Source organism: Triticum dicoccoides, chromosome 6A (assembly GCF_002162155.2).
Source record: "Triticum dicoccoides isolate Atlit2015 ecotype Zavitan chromosome 6A, WEW_v2.0, whole genome shotgun sequence".
NCBI lineage: Eukaryota > Viridiplantae > Streptophyta > Magnoliopsida > Poales > Poaceae > Triticum > Triticum dicoccoides.
The window spans coordinates 512,562,482-512,569,498 of NC_041390.1; the positions used below are offsets into that span (position 1 = coordinate 512,562,482).

The 7,017-nt window shown below is 47.6% G+C and overlaps 1 pseudogene; it reads right to left on the bottom strand.

Annotated features, from left to right (window-relative positions):
* Positions 1–3,254: 3,254 nt before the first annotated feature.
* Positions 3,255–7,017, bottom strand: part of LOC119317584 — an 11,559-nt pseudogene continuing 7,796 nt past the window's right edge.

Below are 7,017 nucleotides of genomic sequence, written 5' to 3' on the forward strand. Positions count from 1 at the left end.
ATGGGCTGGTGCAAGCATCTCGGAGTTGGAGCATTCGTTTTGATGAGATGATCAAAGCGTTTGGGTTTATGCAGACTTATGGAGAAGTCTGCATTTACAAGAAAGTGAGTGGGAGCTCTGTAGCATTTCTCATATTGTATGTGGATGACATACTATTGATGGGAAATGATATAGAATTCTTGGAAAGCATAAAGGCCTACTTGAACAAGTGTTTTTCAATGAAGGACCTTGGAGAAGCTGCTTATATATTAGGCATCAAGATCTATAGAGATAGATCAAGACGCCTCATTGGTCTTTCACAGAGTACGTACCTTGACAAGATATTGAAGAAGTTCAAAATGGATCACTCAAAGAAGGGGTTCTTGCCTGTATTGCAAGGTACGAGATTGAGCACGGCTCAATGCCCGACCACGGCAGAAGATAGAGAAAAGATGAGTGTTGTCCCCTATGCCTCGGCCATAGGGTCTATCATGTATGCTATGTTGTGTACCGGACCTGATGTAAACCTTGCCGTGAGTTTGGTAGGAAGGTACCAAAGTAATCCCGGCATGGAACACTGGACAGCGGTCAAGAATATCCTGAAGTACCTGAAAAGGACTAAGGAAATGTTTCTCGTTTATGGAGGTGACGAAGAGCTCGTCGTAAAGGGTTACGTCGATGCTAGCTTCGACACAGATCTGGATGACTCTAAGTCACAAACCGGATACGTGTATATTTTGAATGGTGGGGCAGTAAGCTGGTGCAGTTGCAAGCAAAGCGTTGTGGCGGGATCTACATGTGAAGCGGAGTACATGGCAGCCTCGGAGGCAGCACAAGAAGCAGTCTGGGTGAAGGAGTTCATTACCGACCTAGGAGTCATACCCAATGCGTCGGGCCCCATGACCCTCTTCTGTGACAACATCGGAGCTATTGCCCTTGCCAAGGAGCCCAAGTTTCACAGGAAGACCAGGCATATCAAGCGTCGCTTCAACTCCATTCATGAAAGTGTTCAAAATGGAGACATAGAGATTTGTAAAGTACATACGGACCTGAATGTAGCAGATCCGTTGACTAAACCTCTCCCTAGAGCAAAACATGATCAACACCAGAACTGCATGGGTGTTCGATTCATCACAATGTAACTAGAACATTGACTCTAGTGCAAGTGGGAGACTGTTGGAAATATGCCCTAGAGGCAATAATAAAATGGTTATTATTATATTTCTTTGTTCATGATAATTGTCTATTGTTCATGCTATAGTTGTGTTATCCAGAAATCGTAATACATGTGTGAATACATAGACCACAACACGTCCCTTGTGAGCCTCTAGTTAACTAGCTCGTTGATCAAAGGATAGTCATGGTTTCCTGACTATGGACATTAGATGCCATTGATAACGGGATCACATCATTAGGAGAATGATGTGATGGACAAGACCCAATCCTAAGCTTAGCTCAAAGATCATGTAGTTCGTTTGTTGTAGCTTTTCTGAATGTCAAGTATCATTTCCTTAGACCATGAGATTGTGCAACTCCCGGATACCGTAGGAGTGCCTTGGGTGTGCCAAACGTCACAACGTAACTGGGTGACTATAAAGGTACATTACAGGTATCTCCTAAAGTGTCTGTTCGGTTGGCACGAATCGAGACTGGGATTTGTCACTCCGTATGACGGAGAGGTATCTCTGGGCCCACTCGGTAATGCATCAGCATAATGAGCTCAATGTGATCAAGTGGTTGATCACGGGATCATGCATTACGGTACGAGTAAAGTGACTTGCTGGTAACGAGACTGAACAAGGTATTGGGATACCGACGATCGAGTCTCGGACAAGTAACGTACCGATTGACAAAGGGAATTGTATACGGATTGATTGAATCCTCGACATCGTGGTTCATCCGATGAGATAATCGTGGAGCATGTGGAAGCCAACATGGGTATCTAGATCCCGCTGTTGGTTATTGATCGGAGAGTCGTCTCGGTCATGTCTGCATGTCTCCCGAACCCGTAAGGTCTACACACTTAAGGTTCGGTGACGCTAGGGTTGTTAGGAAGACTTGTATGTGATTATCGAATATTGTTCGGAGTCCCGGATGAGACCCCGGACGTCACGAGGAGTTCCGGAATGGTCCGGAGGTAAAGATTTATATATGGGAAGTTGTCATATGGTCGCCGGAAAGTTTCGGGGGCATATCGGTATTGTACCGGGGCCACCGGAGGGGTTCCGGGGGTCCACCGGGAGGGTCCACCTCTTCCGGAGGGCCTTATGGGCTGTATGGAGAAGGGAACCAGCCCAAGTGGGCTGGGGCGCCACACCCCCCTAGGGCCCATGCGCCTAGGGTTGGGGGAAACCCTAAGGGGGGGCGCCCCCTTGCTTGGGGGGCAAGCCCCCCTCCCCTTGGCCGCCCCCCCCCCTAGATCTCATCTAGAGGGGGCCGGCCCCCTTCCCCTTTCCCCTATAAATAGAGGGGTGAGGGGAGGGCTGCAGACAACATCCAAGGCGCAACCCCTCCCCTCCCCAACACCTCTCCTCCACCATAAGAGCTTGGCGAAGCCCTGCCGGAGTACTGCAGCTTCATCACCACCACACCGTCGTGCTGCTGTTGGAGCCCTCTTCCTCAACCTCTCCCTCCTCCTTGCTGGATCAAGGCGCGGGAGACGTCCTCGCTCCATACGTGTGTTGAACGCGGAGGTGCCGTCCATTCGGCACTAGGATCTTCGGTGATTTGGATCACGTCGAGTACGACTCCATCAACCCCGTTCTCTTGAACGCTTCCGCTCGTGATCTACAAGGGTATGTAGATGCACTCCTCTCTCCCTCGTTGCTAGATGACTCCATAGATTGATCTTGGTGATGCGTAGAAAATTTTAAAATTCTGCTACGTTCCCCAACAAGGTCCTCCTGCCTGGGCGCCCCATAGCGGCCACGTGGAGCCCCTTTAGTCCCGGTCCGTAAGCCAACCGAGACTAAAGGTTTGGGGCATTAGTCCTATTTGTTTTATCCCGGTTCCAGAATCGGGACTAAAGGGCCTCTGGAACCTGGAGTAATGCCTTGTTTCCTACTAGTGATAGCAGATTAACACAATAATTAATGCATACCATGCGCAAACCTACCAGGGGGTTTTAGACAACAGGGGCATCTCATGCCACTACACAACATCAACAGGGTGTTCCTTGAGCAAAATATGAATAGCTCTCAGCAAACATACCGATCAAACTAACAACTACTACTTACTTCAGAGTTCAGACACACCCAGACACCCTTCACAGAACTTCAGATGGCCTCGGTTAGGTCATAAGGCCCTTGACACATCAGCTTCATGCATCTGTAGTGATAGATGGTGGAGGTCTTGACGTGGTAGATCTGGAACTCCAGGCCAAAGTTGGAGGGAAACTTGAGGACAACAATGTCTTCGGGCCTGATCTTGTGCTTCCAGATGAAGTACCGTCGGCCCCGCCCCAACATGATCTCGTCGTTGAAGTCATGGACCTGCACGAAGTAGGCACATGACTTGTTGGCAGAGAGCTTGATAGTGCGTCGAAGGCAGGCATATATCCAACTTTGCATCATCGGCTTGAAATCCCCCGGGATGACAAGCATGGCTTGATCCTCGGCGTCCTAGAGCTGAATGCAGAACCGGTGTGGCATTGGTTTTGTCGGCTCATGCCCGATCCTTGATGGGCAGACAATCTTGGGCATCAGCTTCACCACCTCCTCCCTAGCCTCCTCCCAACAAGTTGGTCTTTGTTAGCCACCAATTCTTGGGAACAGAGTTCTTGGCATCCTCCACGCTTCCATGACTAGGACCCTATGACCGACTCGATCCCACTCGGTCTTAATCACCTTGTTCGTTCAGAATACAAAGGGTGGGGAACATTGTTGCACTGCACAACTAAGCACTTATCTGAACAATGCACATTGATATGATGAGTGCACTGATCATAGCAAAGGGTGCACTGGTCGTAACAATGGCATTTGCCTTGATCAGTGAGCAAACACATTTAGCAAGCATATCATTCATAGTAATCATGCAAACTTAGCAAGCATGCCATTCCTACTCTGATCACGCATGTTCTATCGATGGCATATAACAAGCACTAGGCTAGCATTCCTAGTAATCACCCTGCACATAGCATCAACATGTTTCTAGCATGGTTCAAAAGCCCTAGTAATCATACATAGCATGGACGCATTCCTCGTAAGCATACACTTAGCATCAACACATACACATTATAAGCACATAGCATGTTTCAAATATGTTTGACGTGACTAGACTCGATCTGAATCGCATCAATTTGAATTGAACCAACTGCCCAACAAAATCCTAACTATCCAAAGTTTGAATCTACAGATATGAGATTTACTTATCAGGTTCGCCTGGGGTGCCGTCGGAGGTGGAGGTAGAGCATACCATGCTGAAGGTGGAGATGGAGTAGACTGCGCAAGACCAAACCCTGGCAGGAACGATGGTATGGCCAAGGTGAATGTGCCGGCAACCTAAGCCGATGACCCGTCCATTGCCATAGTCATTGTCACCACTATTGCGTTGGAGGTAGAGGGAGCGGCTGGAGCGAGTAGAAAACTCTCGCATGGGACTAAAAACAACCGCCCCAGTCGTGGCCGAAGTTCCGGCACCCGCATCACCCATCCAACCCATCATCACGGTAGTCACGAGAGTGAAGGCCGACAGAGGGTCCATTGTCGGAAACCGTGGCCTCCTATAAAAGGGTGGGCATGGACCGGATAGTCGCCAGCAATCGAGCATGGTCAACGGCGTCCTCCGCCAGGCCATTGACCCATTTTTTGTGGTTCTCGGTGCCGAGGTGAATGGGATTAGGGCTGCATGGTGGTGGAGCAGTTATCGATGAGATTGAAGCGCGGTGAAAATAAGGAGCGAATGGGGTTTCGATGGTTAGGCTAGTCATAGTGGGAGTAACTTAGCTAGTAACATAGCGCTCCAAGAAAATCCTGCTTATGTGGCAAGTAGTTAATGAGAAGTGGTAACATAATATGTTACTGTAACATAGCGCTTCCCAAGACAAGATGAGTCTACAAGCTAATAAATGAAGTCATCTATGACAATACTACTATGTTACTTTGCACTATGAAGGTAGTAACTTAGACTAGTGTCATATGCATGACACTAGTATAAGTTACTCCCCACTATGACTAGCCTTAGGGAGCGAGGCGTGATAGTTAAGGCGCATTAGAGATGCCCCATTTGTGTCGTGTGCTTCCTCAGGGGTGCAGGCGAGAGCCACATGTGGCTCTCCAGAGCCTGGCTAGGAAAAAATGGTCGATTGGGCCATTCCCCCTCAACCTGGCCCGGGCGCGCTTTAGACCTCGTGTGACCAGAAAACAGATGGAGTCCAGGCAACCAAATGGTATCTTTTTGCATCGCACGAGCCTGCTTGGGTTGAATGTAGGCTACCAAACGCATCCTAAGGGCATCTCCAACATTGTCCATCAAAATCGACATTCCTAACGTGCATGGACATGCCATTGGGGGGCGACCATCCAACCCTATGCACCAAATGCTCGTTATTGATTTTTTGCTATATCTAGATCACTTAATTAACTAAAGATAAATACCATCCATCGTCCATAATCATGTTGTGCAAACAACTAAGGCTAAATATTACAATCCAAACATGAAGTTCTCTAATAAAATAGTTCAAATTTAAATTCGACTTATTCTGACACATTTTTAAGTTCTCACCTCGAAGCACACACAAATGCTCAACTAGACCATTCAGAAGCTGCTCATGAGTTACTCGATGGCGAATCTGTTGATGCATTTGGATAAAATCCTCAAACGTTGCCAAATTTTGCTCTGGAAGTTGGATAGGATCACCCATGCGCTCAAATTCCAGACAATGGCGAACTCTGTCATTCTCAGCCTCCACAATCATGTTGCGTGTGATCACACAAACTGTCATCACCACCGACAACGTCTTTGGATCCCATATTTTTGCAAATTCTTGAACAACTGGAAAACGAGCTTGGAGCACTCCAAATGCCATCTTGACATCCTTTCTAACTCCTAATTTTTGAAAAAGTGAGATCTTTTCTCACCCCTTGGATCAGAGATGGTCTTGACAAAGATCACACATGAAGGGTGAATACCAGCACAAAGACAATAGCACATGTTGTAGTCATGACCGTTGATGTTATAGTTGCACGGAGAAGTTTCTCCCGCACACAACCTTACAAACAATGAAGAGTGTTGTAGCACATTGATGACAATGGAGAGTGTCAAATTCAAAGGTCTTGTTATACAACTTCTTAAAGAATGTTCGTGGGCTTCTTGCAATGGGCTCTGATATTGCCCTTGTAGAGCATATGGGCAATTCTCCCATTGTCAGTGCCATAGACAAGCATCCTCAATGCAGTTGTGTACTTCTAGTTACCAGAGAACCAAATGTCTTCAACGACATCCTTCTCCAAGATGAAGTAGTCATCATAGGTACATCCACCATTATAGAGGCGATCGAATACAGTTCAGCTCACCCAGAATCAATGGCGGAGAAAGGACTCGAATAACGCATGAGGGACAAAGTAATCTTCCATCGACATCATATGGCCCTGTGCCCTATGTTGATTCAACACTCGATGTCCCTTGATTGATCCCTTGAAATTGAGAACATGCTCATCCGCATGTTTCGCATCTTTAATGACCGCTTGCATCATGGTCGTTTCATTTCTCATATTTTTCCTCATCTGACGAGGATGAATCAATGAACTCGGTGTAGAAGTACTCCGCGGACGAATCCATCGTGTTTGCTTCAAATTAAACAACAAAAACATCAATAAATTTGCTATGGCATTTGGCCGAACACTTGTCAGGTGTGGTGTCCGCCACCGACAGCGATGTGCAGGGGCGGACGGTACCTAGCCAGCGGCCAGACAAGGAATGGAAGGGAGGCATAGGCAAGTAGGGGCTGGCGCCCGGGAGAGTGGCCAAAGTTCAGCAAGGCCTCGGCGGCATGCTGGGTGGTACAACGACGTTGTTGGTCTTAGACTACACAGATAGAGA